The sequence below is a fragment of the Nipponia nippon genome, unplaced genomic scaffold, assembly GCF_047370975.1.
Source record: "Nipponia nippon isolate SJK-2023a ecotype South Korea unplaced genomic scaffold, ASM4737097v1 scaffold_27, whole genome shotgun sequence".
Classification (NCBI taxonomy): Eukaryota; Metazoa; Chordata; class Aves; order Pelecaniformes; family Threskiornithidae; genus Nipponia; species Nipponia nippon.
Window position 1 is genome coordinate 3369424 of NW_028262344.1, and position 13916 is coordinate 3383339.

At 54.7% G+C, this 13916-nt stretch overlaps 1 long non-coding RNA gene across 1 annotated transcript; it reads right to left on the bottom strand.

The window, feature by feature from the left end:
• Nucleotides 1-240: 240 nt before the first annotated feature.
• LOC148055034 (uncharacterized) lies at nucleotides 241-8878 on the bottom strand. The gene is made up of 3 exons (XR_015705954.1): nucleotides 8837-8878; nucleotides 7792-8039; nucleotides 241-6405 (listed from the first exon to the last, which is right to left on the bottom strand). It is a non-coding gene; the product is annotated as an uncharacterized LOC148055034 (long non-coding RNA).
• Between the last annotated feature and the right edge of the window lie 5038 nt (nucleotides 8879-13916).

A 13916-nucleotide genomic window follows, 5' to 3' on the forward strand; every position in this document is an offset into this window, starting at 1 on the left:
GCTCGGCCTTCAGCAGCGGCCTCTGCGCAAGGCAGGGTATCGATTTCAACATGATGAGAAAATGAAGAAGGATGATACGTTTCATATTATTGATCCTTTCTATTAGCAATAACAGCAGGTCACTCCATGCTCCCCAGCCGCCTCCCTGTCCTGCTGTGCGCGCCGTCTGCATGGGAGAGGGCAGGCAGCCTCCGAGAGGCTTGTGCCCAGATGCACTTGCTCGTGGCCAGCGCGGCCGCTTAAGGCTGCGTGTGACCCCCCCAGGACGCAGTGGGGCTCCCCCTGTTGCAAGAAGGCACAAACAGTGGCTCAATACTGACTTGAAGCAGACCGTTGCCATCACTTTTTGCATGCAGAGCTTTATTCCAAAGGGTTTCTCGTTGCCGGCCAGGAGCAATTTCTCCCCAGGGTCACCAGGACAGGGGACAGCATCAGTGGAAGAGTCTAGGTCCCTGAAGCTGGGGCTTACCAGTAACAGACCAGTTAAATACCCTCCAAATCTATAATTATAATGATTTGACAGCTAACATGGAAGCAGCTAGAGCTGGCCTGGGAAGGGGACTCTCCAAGGTCTCGGCTTTAATTGAAATCCTTTTACTATTTTGAAGACAATACAAATTACATTAAAAAGTAACTTTAACACACTTATTAGGCAACACATTTAGCCAAGAGCACAGAGAAGAGCCCTTAGCAGATGTGATGACAGCACATTTATCTTTATAACCCCTGGTGCCAGATGCAAGAGGGAGCCACTCCACGCTCCACACAGCCAGGCTCCCCTGTCAAAACACTCGGTGAAGGGACGAGGAGTGAAGATGAATGCTGCTTTATTACCCGATTTCAGCGCTCGGCTAACTGGAGCCCAGAACTCCTCCCTCTGCCCCAAGCAGCGTGGCCAAGTGCTGGGGCACGCAGGACCTGCACCCAGCCCGGGCTCGGCAGGACGGAGATCTGCTGCGACCGCACGTCCCTACACACCAGGCACCCAGCCTGGCCCCCGCCGCGAGGCCACGTGCCCATCGCGTGGATGCTTCTGCCAGCGGCTGTCCCGGGAGCACCGTACCACCGCCACGAGCGGTCGATCAGAGCCGAATCTCCGCACGACAGAGCCTGGTTTCCCGTCCATAGGAAATGCAAATACATTCAATCGATTCCCCCTCAGTCCTCTGTGATTTGGTCTGATGACGAGAACCGAAACTTGCAGTTATGATGGAGTCCAGATTAGAAAGCAAGTAATTTGTGAATGGCAAGGTGATTTTTTTTAACACATTACAAGTTACAATTCACACACCACAGTTTAACTGCATTTGCCCTCCAGCCTTTCAATTAAAAATAAACCTGAAACCAGCACTTTCAGAATGGAAATGAGAATGAGAAAAAATTCTTGTAAAGAGGAAAATACTATGTTTGGAGAGGAAGAATAATTATTGCCAAAGATATAATAAAGAGGGAAGGAGTATCAGTGTTATATCCAGGGGCCAAACGCGAGTTATTCGGACCTTTCAAAATGAGGTCACGCCGTAACCGGAGGCAGAAGGGAAAACTGCAGATTACTGCAGAGCTCACGGAGCACGTTCTTGTACCTGAAATTCTGAGATGCAATGGCAAAAACCCTGAGCTGGGAAGAGTTCAAATGAACGATTTTAGGGTGCTTTCTGCTCCACGACTTCACTGACACTGAGCAAGGGAAGCCAGCAGGAACCGCTGTGCCTGGCCGCGGCTCAGCCCTGGCCCTTGGGGGAGAGCGGGGCCCTGAGCCGGGCTCCGCGGGGCTGCACCCCACGGGGCTGCACCCCACGGGGGGACGCGGGGGCAGCAAGGAGAAATTTACCCCGGCACCCTCCCCGGTCTCCAGAAAGAGGGGGTGCGAGGAAGGCTCCACTGAGGGTGCCCAGAAGGAACAGCAGCGCTGAGCAAGCTCACGCCGGCCAAGAGGTTTTTCAGCTTCTTGCGGCACGGCAAGCAGCCTCCACCGGCTGTTTGAGACCGGGTGTCACAGCACCGCGCACCCTGGCTGTGTGGGGAGTGACAGGTACCTCTTGGAGTTCATCAGTGGCCAAGAGAAACAAATGTATTTCCCAGCTACAGAAATTAACACCTTCATGACAGATAATGAATAAATACCAACTGTGAATAAATAACCTACTGCTATTTCCCAAGGGATCTTCAACTCGCCTTCTCGCCTCAAATTTCTACAGTAGAAAAATAAATCTACAGAGAGCTTAGTGTAAAATAACAAATACTTCTTACTCCAGGTTGTCTCTAGTTACTTTCTACCGCCTTGCTTGGCGAGAGGTTGATTTCTGATTAGTGTTTGCTTTTCCCATGTCTTACTGCCGCCGCTGCATGCACCTCCCCTGTCAACAGCCCTTTTTTGCCATCCCCCATCTCCACCAGCCACCCTTCCCCAGGCTCCCAAGCAGACACGGAGGTGCTCCCCAGCATCCTCAGAGGCTCCGCAGCAGCTCACAGATCGACAACAGCAGTGTAAGTCATCTCCTTCCATTAAACGCACACCTCTCCCTGTTCTTGCACCCGCTGCCTCAGCCACTGACTCCTAGAGCAAAGCGGAAAGGAGAACCAGCTAACCGAGCCTATGAACGCGTTGCCTTCATTTGCTTTGCCGCCATCCATGATGCCTTTGCAAGGCCGGAGTTCCCGGCAGAGTAGGACCAGGCATCTGGTGCAACCCCATCAGCTCACCATCAGGAAGGGCAGGGCAGGAGGACGCTTTGGCTGGGTGCCCTGGGCGGCAGCCGTGAGCTGCGCCCGCACGCCGCTCTCAGGACTACAGCTCTCGCCTCGTACTTGAAGAAGTGATTGCGACCCAAAATCTTGGAGGCTCATGGCCCTGAATATTAACCACCACAGTCCCCGCTTGCTACAGCTCTGGAATATTTTAAAAATTCTGATTGTACCTTCAGGTAAATTATATCGCGCTTTCTGCAGAGCTATGAATAGAAGATATTTTCATAAGGAAACCAGGAGGGAAGACACCCATTCTTGCTATATGAATAATATATGTCATCCCAAACCTAGACCTTGCAGAGAGAAATAAGTCCCTGCACACAGACTGAAAATAATCTCATACAAATGACCTTCTAATCACCTTCTCCAGTCCCGTGCTCTGTATCCAATTTTGCTCTCATTAAATATCTTCAGAGCATTAATCTGGGACTTCTCCGCACTGATAAAGCGATCTGGAGGGATGCCCGCCTCCGACCGCAGGGCCCTTCCCACGCTCTGGCTGGGCTGAGCTACACCCTGGCTTTTCCAGAAGGTCTCAACAGCCAAGGGACAGCTCAGACGGCCCAAACCTCCCAGAATAAGCCCGCTGGAGGCAGAGCTGCCATTGCTCAAACAGCTGCTTCCTTGCATCGCCCTTGATTCATCCTCGAGCACCCACGGCCGGTGCTGCACCAACAGCTCTGCAGCTCATCACCACAGCCCGGGGCCTGACGTTTCCCCAGATGCTTCCCACTCTTCAGAGATCTGCTCCACTTTTGGTTTACACTGCTGTCAACAAGCTCAGGCTGAACGTGTCCTTTGCCTATTTTTCAAATTTTTCCTGCATTAACAAAGCTGCTAAGGGGCCAAACGGGAGGAACGCAGAAATGCAGACAGGCAGTTTGGCATCTGCTCCATCCAGACAGAAGGCGGCTGCCCAGGCAGTCGGGCCCCGGCCGCCCACCCCAGCACCTCCGCCCTGGTGCTGCCAAGGTGGGAGCTGGAGGCACCACGGCACCGGGACACGACCGCACCCTCCCCTCTGGGTCTTCCTCACCGCAAGAAAGCGCGATGGCGAGGACGTGGGCAGCTCTGGGGAGCAGACAGCTGCTCTCCAAACTGGGCTCTCATCTAGCAAAGCGTGGTTAATTAACACAGGAAGCTTAATTAGCTAATATTTCTAAGGAGCTCTGAGAGCCCGAGGTGAAAGACACCAGATAACTGCAAAGCGTTATTACTACATTTTACCAGAAGTGGTTTATTGCCATTAGCTTTCCACACTGCCTCTCCCCTTCTCTCACCGCTTCCCTGTTTTATTACATCTCCCTAACGCAATAACCTCTCTTTTTTTCCCCCCTCAAACTCAGCATTTGTCCTTTGCTCCTTCTCCAAATGCAGCTGCTTGCGTTGCAGCTCCAGGGAGGGTGCACGGCGCTGGCAGGGCCCTGGAGCTGCCGGGTCCGAGGGCCGAGGCTCAGCAGCGCAGGAGCAACCCGGGCGGCTGGGAACACGGGGGCACCGCGGGCACCCACAAAAAGTGCCACTGGGATTTGTGCTCCAGTAACAGAGATCCCAGGGTTGGGGTTTTTTTTTTTTCTGGCATTAATAGGTGCTTAAGCCGCAGGGAGCTGCTTAGGACAAACTCAATTTCTGCTTGTGCCATGGGGCATTTGTTGAACACAGGCTTTGCCGTCCCCCCCGACCCCCTGCCCAGCGGGCGCAGCTGCACCGCCAGCACCCACAGAGGCTTAGTTTCAGACCACTTGTCTGTAAAGGAGGCACCAGCCTTGATGAGAGTAAAAGAAAAGGCAGCAGCTTTCTGCACAGCAGGATAAATACATTTGGAAGTTAAGGGGGGACAGGGAGCATTAGTTTTAATGGACTGCAGGGGCATAGACCAAGCCAGGCTGCAGAAAGTCATTCTGCTGCGTGGACAAGTTTTAGATAGTACATTTGCAAACTTTGATGCCTAGAAACCAGTAAGCATTAGTGTAGTTTTCCTACACCCCAGCTCAGCTGAAACAAAAATGCAACCAATAGCTTTCAGTTCATGCATCTAACCAAACGCGTTCCCACGGCAGGGAGGCACTAGCAACAGGCAGGAAACATTGCTACAAATCCACTTCTGTGCAAAAACAAACACCACTGAAAAAAAAAAAACCATGCCAAAAGCAAGAGCCCCTGCTATTGTAGAGCAACAAGCAGGGTGTGTTGGCAAACAGATCCATCTCAGAAGGAAAACAAACGAGAATTTAGTAAACATTAAAGACATCTCAGCAACACACTTCTAATTGCAGAGGAGAGGCCAGGAGGAGACAGAAAACTAGCTGCAAGGAGGAGATTTGAAACATGTGCAGGTTTGCCATTTAAGAGACTTTTTTCCTGCCAAATACCTGTGCAGACACATTACAGCTCATCACGTCACCTGCCCGTCACCCCAGGGAGCAGAGCAAGGCATTCAAGCTAACAGTCACGCACCTCAGATCTGCACCGATTGCCTTGTACTGCATGGGACACTCGGTCTGGAGAGGGGAAGATAGAGGCGGCATGCTAAATCCTCAAATACATTACAGGATGAAGCAAAAAAAATACATCCACCCTCCATGTGCATCTCGGAGAGGGTATAGATGCAATTTGCAGCAGAGAGCACAGGTTAGACATGGGGAAAGCAGCATTTTAAGGGAAAGAACAAAGCAACCCTGTAACAGAGTCTCTGGAGAGGCTGCGTAGCTTCTGGCATGACAAATGTCAGGGCATTTCAGCCAACATGCATTAAGGGACCCTGCAGCCCCGAGCCCAGCCTTTCGGATCGGGCCCAGGGCACCACGCAGCTCCGCTGCACCCCTGCGCCCGCCTGCCGGCGGCGGCTGGATGAACCTCCCGCGCACGGCCTCCTCCCAGGGCTGCCCCTCTGGCCTTTAGAGACTTGCTGCATTGCTCCCACCTGACTTGTTACACAAATACCACTGGTTTAATTTATTGCAGGGGGTAATTAACACCAGGGAACCTGGCTGCGAGGCAGCATGGATAGTTCCAGCTAACCGGTCCTGAATCTTACGATCAAAAGAGGTAGCTGATTTTATTTGCCCAAGGCTAAAGCTCTTGCAGAGTTGCTGCTTCAGACTGCGGGACAGCATCCTGGAGTATTTCTGGAACCCCACTTCTACCACAGGGGCATTATTCCCAGTTGTTAGAGGGATAAGCTGCACCCCAGGGCAGGATAACACTGCTCAGCCCCTCTGGTGTGATCTTCCTCCCGCTCCCGGGGTTTCTCTGCCTATGCTTGTGAGGTGGGAGCTCTGCGTGTCCTGCTGCGAGTGCTGCCGGCCCCCAGGCACCAGCCTGTTGCTGCTGGGAGGACTTTGCCATTTCAGCTCAGCCCGCTGCACCACCTCTCCTCACACCAGCTGTGCACGTGGAACTCCCTTCTGTTTCTCACCTCACCGACACACCAAGCTGGTCAGATGCAGAGAAAAGAGTCCAGTTTTGCCAGCCTTCGGTCCACCCTCGTACACTCCCTTCTTGAGAGGCAAACGCAAGCATCAGGAGGCTCAAGTGTGTTATGGTGGTGAAGCAACAGGCAAGCATCGCTCCGAGTAAAGAGCAGGAGCCCAGCAGCCCAGCTCGCTCCCCAGGTTGCGGCAGCAGCCGCCCACAGAACAGATTAACCTGCAGGAGCTGGGAGAGACCAGAAGCAATCAGGTATTCTGCCTCTTCTTGCTATAGGATTTCCCTAGCCATTCTGTAATTCTTCCTTAATTAACTCGTGGTGCTATCAACTGCGCTCTCCTGCCTGAGCCGCAGTGCCTGTCCAAGGCTCTGCAGCACATTTACTGATGGCAAAGACAGACAAATTAATAAATGCTCCATACAGGAGTTTCCAAAGGGCTTATTCTGTGCCTTTCCAGCACAAGCCCAGCAGAATTGCCTGTGCCAGCTAGTGCCTACAAGTGCCTGGCAGACAATCTGTTCTGCGCACTCAGGGGAGATAAGCAAGTTAATGAGCATTTCTTCTCCCAGCTATGACGATTGCAGCAATCCCTTGTGAACCCTGCATTTCTCTCTCCTGTAATGAGAGCAGAAACTGACTTTATAAAATTGCCACTTACAACATTTCTGGCAGAGATTTTGGCTGATTGGGATCGTAAACACCATTGCAACTATTACAGCAGTGTTAAACATGCAAAATAATTTTCATGGTTTTAAAGCAAAAGTTTCTGAGGTGGCTCACAGCTGGCAGAGCGTGTGCCTGTGTGGTTTATTCTTTGCAATGATGCTGGCTGAATCTTGGGCACTCGACAGCGGTCATAAACGGGAGCACTCCCCCAAGGTACAGCCAGCCAGCTCGCAGACCAAGAGCAGCCCCTCTTGAGGAGCGGAGGGGACCTCTGCTCTGCCTTTACATCTGCCCCAAGCACTAACCCACAAACCAAAGGCTGCCCAGGCACTCGGGCAAGCATCCTCAGCACCTCCCCAGACAGCAAACCAAAGCACGGACTGCGGGCTTCAGGCGCTTTTGTTTTTTCCTTCGCACACAGACGGCCTCCCCCAGCGTCCCAGCCACGCTACAGAGCCAAGGCCACCACTCTCGCCACGTCCTGCCTGCAACCAGGACCAGCTTTCCTCTTTCCCCCATTCACCCATGATTTTATTTCAGGACCAGTACGCCGAAGCTACCAGACAAGAAGGATGCCACCAGGCTGGCTTACGTGGCCAACGCTCCCCGCAGCCCTGGGCTGGCTGGCGCTTGCAGCCGCTCTCACCCGATGCCCTGCGTGGTACGCTGGCCCAGCGGGGCAGAGCTACCTTACGCCCTGCCCAGCACTTGCCCATCGAGCAATTGGCTTGTTCTGAGGGACACAAAATATTCTGTCCCTCTGCTAACAATCCTAACTAACACCAGCGATTGCAACCTTTGGGCAGCAAACCCCTGAATAAACTGAATAGTGAGCATTGCTGAGAAATCCTGAATCGTGAGTAAGCCAGCTCAAGCACAAGTTGTTTGTGGACATCAGAATAATGAGAAAAACAGCCAGCAAAAAAAAAGGAATTTCAATTACTCACCAGGCCTCATCTGCCCAAGTGTAGTCACAACCCTTGTATCTGTCGCTGCCCAGGACCTCCAGGCTCTGTCCCCCCAGCAGGTCTCCGGTCCCTCTCACGGCCCGCCTTGCCGACGATGCGATCCCATCCCCAGCTCCATCAGCACATTCCGGTCAGGTACGCGCTGAGCCACAGCACCGCACAACCCCAGCTGCTGAAGGTCCAGGTCAGGCAGTGCTTCCAGCCCTAAAAGCATTTGGCTGCAGTACCTAGAATTTAATACACAGACCTGGGAGTCACCACTCGGAGCTATTTACAGCTCGACTTGTACTGAGTGCAGAATGATTGCAGGTCTCACAACAAAGTTATGTCCCGCTGGCTTATTAATAAACCCCTGAAACAGCAATGCCGGCTCATTTAGCTCAGCGCCAAGCTCAGCAGCTTGACAGCCCGCCTTGACAGAGACAGTGCATCCATCCCAGAAGATGCAGCACTGTGACCTGGACCTGGGCCACTGCCCCGCAGGGGTCCTGCGGCACCGCCTGCCTGCACCAACAGCGGCCATGGCAAATGTGCTTTTAAGAAAATAGTCTATCTTGGTCCTTCTGTAGCCCACATCTGCAGGAAGGGGTCTCCAGCCACTGCTTCCTCCCAAGGGGAATGCTCTGCTCAGGCTCAGCGAGCTCTGGAGACAGAGCTTGTTGGTCACCCGCTCTTCCCAGGGCACTGCACCCTGGGGCTGCAGGTGGGAAGGAGCCTCCAAGGCCATGGCTTTAGGACTCTCCATGCTCAGCTGCTCTAAGCACAGTCTTTCACCCCTCCTGACATCACAGGCTCTGGCTCTCCTCTCTGCAGGGGCTAGCTTACCCTCCCCAGCCATGCTCGCCCTCCTGGGGAGGCACCAGCTGCTCCCTGCAGCCCCCGAGCTGGATGCATCCTCCCAGCAGAGGAGCCCAGGTCAAAGCTCCCGATGCTCTGGGGCAGCCGGCTCCACTGGGGCCAGGGCTGCACCCACAGCACGTCACCGCCGTCCCTGCACGCTCCCAAGCAGCTCTGCATCACCTACCGCAGCACCACCAGCCTCCGTGCCACACCAGGGCCCTGCCAGCCAACCTTGAGGGCTGGGGGCCTGCCCAGCAGCTTTATGGGCACGCTCAGTGCTGGTGCAAGGAGCCTGGCTCATCAGGGCCAGCTGAGCTCAAAGGTGTGGGCAATCCCTCGCCAGGGACCCGCTAACAAGCAGAAACCTGGCTGTGCTTGTGAGCAGCCCACAGTCATGGCTGTGCAAAATGAAAACTAAGCACAGCTGCCAAGGGCAGCAGAAACTGTTCTGCAGATCAGTCTCTGATAGACAACCAGGAACATTAATGTTATGAGCTGATGAAAAGGAAATTACTAAATATCTACAAAGTCTGCTATTTTTGGTTAAGGCATGAATAAACACTAGCACAGACAGCAAATAAAAACCAGCACATTTTGCACTCTGGATGGATTCATTCTATGGCCAATATTTTCTTTACAGAAGTCACTCAAGCTAACATGCAGGAAGCATAAAAGCACTATTTCTGCTTTACTGATTAGCAAATGGCTTTGCAGTAGCCAAGGACATACTGGGTAGGCATTGCAGAGGAGAAGCAAGAGCAGCGAATCTGCAGGACTGCAGGACAGCAATGAGTTAAGCAGTTCTGCAGCAGATCAGGCAAAAAGCCATCCCCGTTAGCCCGTCCCGTGCATTGTCACCCTGCGCGGTGCTATTCTGTGCTGAAGTTTCAGGAACCGTGACCTCCAGCGTCCGTGTTGCGTGTGTGAAAGCACGAGCAACAATACGCTGGATTCCCCCAGTGTCTGTCATGACAAAGCCACCTTCCCTGCCTGCCGCGTCCTGATGTGTGGCCATCGCTGCTCTGCGAGGAAATGAGAAAGGAAAGACGGCAAGTGAAAAACCAGGCAGTGTCAAATTGAAACTGCAGGAAGAATTACCTGGCCAAGAAAAATGAGGTCGAGTTGAGGGGAGAAGAGCCAGGAGATATTTAATGGCCCAGACTGTCTGACACAGCATCAGAAATACAGCACATCCAGCCCACAGAAATGCCGCGCCGGGGTACGGAGCTCGTTAGTGACACAGACGGAGGTGCGTCATCTGCACTTTGTCACAGGAATAAATCTTTCCAAAAAGGCCAAATGACTTAATAAGCCTTGGGTCCTTCTCTGTACCAGCTCTGGCTGCTGAGTGTCAAAGCCATTTCTGAAAACAAGCGGTGTATGTGGGAGCCGAGATCCATCACACCTTGCCCCGCACCAGCGCAAACAGTGCGAAGATGTGACAATACGGCTTGGAACACTGTGTTTCCACTGCGTGGTCCCCGCTGTGGATATCGCAAGTGATCAAACAACATCGAAAATAAAAGCAATGGGAGCCGGCGCATCTGGGATGGCACGCAGTGAGGTGCACGGCAAGGCACGTGGCGAGGTGCATGGCGAGGTGCACAGTGAGGCACACGGCAAGGTGCACAGTGAGGCACGCGGCAAGGTGCATGGCGAGGCACGTGGCAAGGTGCATGGCGAGGCACGCAGTGAGGCACATGGCAAGGTGCACAGCGAGGCACACGGTGAGGCACACGGCAAGGTGCATGGCGAGATGCACGGCAAGGTGCACGGTGAGATGCACGGTGAGGTGCATGGTGAGGTGCATGGCGAGGTGCACGGCGAGGTGCATGGCGAGGTGCACAGCAAGGCGCACGGTGAGATGCACAGTGAGGTGCATGGTGAGGCGCACGGTGAGGTGCACGGCGAGGCACACAGCGAGGCGCACGGCGAGGTGCACGGCGAGGCATGCAGTGAGACACACGGCAAGGCGCACGGTGAGGTGCACAGCGAGGTGCACGGTGAGGCGCATGGTGAGGCACATGGCAAGGCGCACGGTGAGGCACACAGCGAGGTGCATGGCGAGGCACGCAGCTGCCTCACGGAGGCAGCATCTTCTCCATCCGCAGGCAACGCTGCCCGACGGCTGCCCGCAGACCTGCCAGCCCCCTCGGTTTAAGGTGACTTTGCAGAATACCAGATGCTGAAACCATCTGGCTTTTTTCCACCTCGCCACCCATTTCTTGCAAATGATTGTCCCAGTGGTGCCAGGCCAGCCAGGCGGGCTGGAAACACCACGGGCAGAATAGCAGCCCCCGGGGGTGGGTCACAGCAGGGACCCGGCTGGGGTTTCGCCCCCAGTCCAGCCCCTCCGGGCACACAGGGAGCACGAGGAGGCTGTGCCTCGTTGCAAGGCACTCGGTTCACGGGGCAGACAGCAAGAGAGCCCGAGTGCCTGCGGTGCAAGGGCTCAGACAGCCGCAGAGCAGCCTTGGCTTGTGCCGAGAAGTGCAGCCACCCTCTTCTACCCTTGCAAAAATTTCATCCAAGTGGTTTTGACGTGAAAAAGCCTAGCTGACCTGGCTGTGCCTCAGATGCAGCGTTGCCTCTACCTCTCAGCAAAATCCAGGACTCGGTGCCTGCTCTGCCTGGGGTAGGTGTTAGCTGACCCCCCCCATCCCTCTGCTTTTCCCTCTGGCTGCTGCTGTCCTGGTGTTGCCTGCGGCAGCTCCTGCATTGGTGCCGGCTGTACTGGAAGCATGCAGAGCCCTTCCCACCTCTCAGCCTCTTTTTGTTCTAAAACCTTGCCCTGGTGCTCCCTGGCTCTTTCAGATTGACTCCCCTAACTGTGTCTCTTTCCTCTTCGCTTTTCCTCCCTTTGCACACCTGACCTTACACAGGCTCTCGCTCTTTATAGCCCTACCTACAGATGCCACCTTGCCCCTCTCCTCTGTCGGGGTCTCAGTACTCCTCTGCTGAAATGCCCTTGACAGTCTGTTTCTCCGTAGACCGTTACTATTTACGTCAATAATTATAATGGGAACTTGGATACTGACTGGGTAATAAAGTAGTTACTGAAGTGGTGCGCAGCAGGTGACAAGGTTTTGGAGAGTGGTCCCCTTTATTTCTATCATAAATCACTAGCTCCCTGATTCCCGCCAGTGCCGGACCCGGAGAGCCACACCACGTCCCAGTGCCCAGGTCACCTGAAGCCACTGGGCCACCTGCCACCGGGCAGGACCGCGTGTGGCTGCCCGCGAGCAGGCAGCGCCTGTGCCTGGGCTCCCCACGGACGCTGTGCCACCTCCGGGGAGCAGTGCCATCCCCAAGGGCGCTGCTGCTGCTGCCTGATCTGCCTGCGAGCTCACGCTGACCGGGCAGTGCCGAGCGCACTGCTGCTTACTGCTCAGCGAGTCAGAGAGCAACACCCCGGTGACCTGGTAAGGTGCAGAGGAGCTGCGGAGCATCCCTCTGCAAGTTATAAATATTCTTTAACTGCATCTTTAATTAAAGAGAATACTTGTGCTTTATATTAAAATCACACAGCAGCTGATTATTTAAAACACATATATTGAAGCCCACCAACAGGGGAATGGCTCCGGAGCTGTTCTGTAGATCAGCTTCCAAGAGAAAACACTGCTAAATTTCTCTGAGACCTTTCCAAACGACCCTCCTGGGACCGACAGCCTGGGGTTGCTGTGCAAGGAGAAATGGGTCAGAGCTGTTGATTTTGAATTTAAAATATTACTTCATTGCTCACCATGAATACGGAGGCTACTGGCAAACAGAGGGGAGGCAGGGCCGGGCAGACCAGTTGCTGTCTTGGTGCGTTTGCCACGGTGCCCTCAGCGCCGGGAGGGCGATGGAGAATTTCCAGAGATCCACTTGTTATTCCCAGCACTGCTTTCCCATCTCTCCTCCCAGCGGAACGCTGCTGTGGGCTCTGCCCTCGCCAGACGGTGACTCACCGAGCTGCCGATGCCGCTGCTGGCTCCCCGCGCACCGCTGCGCCTCGGCCGGGGCTTGCCAGTGCCGTGGCACCGCCGAGCCCTGCGTAGGGTCTTCCAGCTGGTAGATGCCACTGCTCCCACTCCCCACGGAAAAGCCGAGGCTGCAGCTGCAGCCGTGGCTGGAAGTGGCTCCCTGCTACTGCAGACCTCAGCTGCGTCCGATGTTCCCACAGAGCCGCTGTTCTCTCTGGAGGTTAAATAAAAACCCTAAAACACAACAGGTTGGAGGAACAACAGGTACTCGCTAGGGTCGATGCTGCAGGAGTTGGTGAGCTGGCCAGACCATCGCGCTGCGCAAACCAGCGGCGTGGTCCTGGCACTGACGGTGCCCCGCGGCAGTGCCTCAGTAAGGCAGCCCACGCGGGAAGCACCCGGAGTAATCTAGTCACGGTTTTCATCTTCTAGCCCTCCAAACGACTGCTGGGTTCATTAAAATGGTGCCAGGGACCCTGTGACAAGGCCTGAATGTTTAATTCCCAGCAGGGTGTGCATGTCCAAATGAAGATGCTGTTGGCAGGAACGGGTTGTACTGGAGTCTGGGCTGGGTGTCCCCTATTAGTGGGTGAACCGGGGCTGAAAGATTAATGTGCTTTTCCAAATTCCTTTTCTTTTGGCCTGTGTTAGCATTGCATTGTTCAGAGGGAACAGCGCGGTTTTGTTTTGCTGTTCTGGCAGGAGGCGAGGAGCATTCAGAGAGTGGGCATCAATGCAAAACCGAACCGAGCGTGGGGGCGGCCAGGGAAGGGGTCTCAGCTGGTGAACGGACATGGAGCGGGTGGATGAAACCGTCTGGGCCAGTGAGGGGGGTGCCAGCCCCTGTTAGCACTGGTCCTTCCCCTGCCACCACCCACCACGCCTCCTGTCCTGGGCACTGCTCCCTGCGCGGAGCCCCCAGCCCTGCGCGGGGAACGCTGTGCGACATCGCCCGGAGCACGAGGGGTCCCCTCGGGTGTGACGGCACCCGACCGTACGCGGGACGCACCGTTCCTCTGCCAGATCTAAATCCCACGGGCAGGGCTCTTCTCCACTCTCCCATCGGGTGTTCCCTGCAGAGCTGGGAGGGATGCAGGTGATGCAAGTGGAGGTCCCATTTTAAGTGCGGAGGAAACGTCAGAGGCATGCGGGAGGGAGAGGGCAAGGCTGGTGGCTGTGTGAGCCCACCGGGCATCCCACCGCCCCGGAGCACCCCCGAGGCGAACGACGTTGGAGTGGCGGAAAAAAGGTGCAACGGAGATAAATCCTCAAAAAAAAAAAAAAAATCCAACGACATAG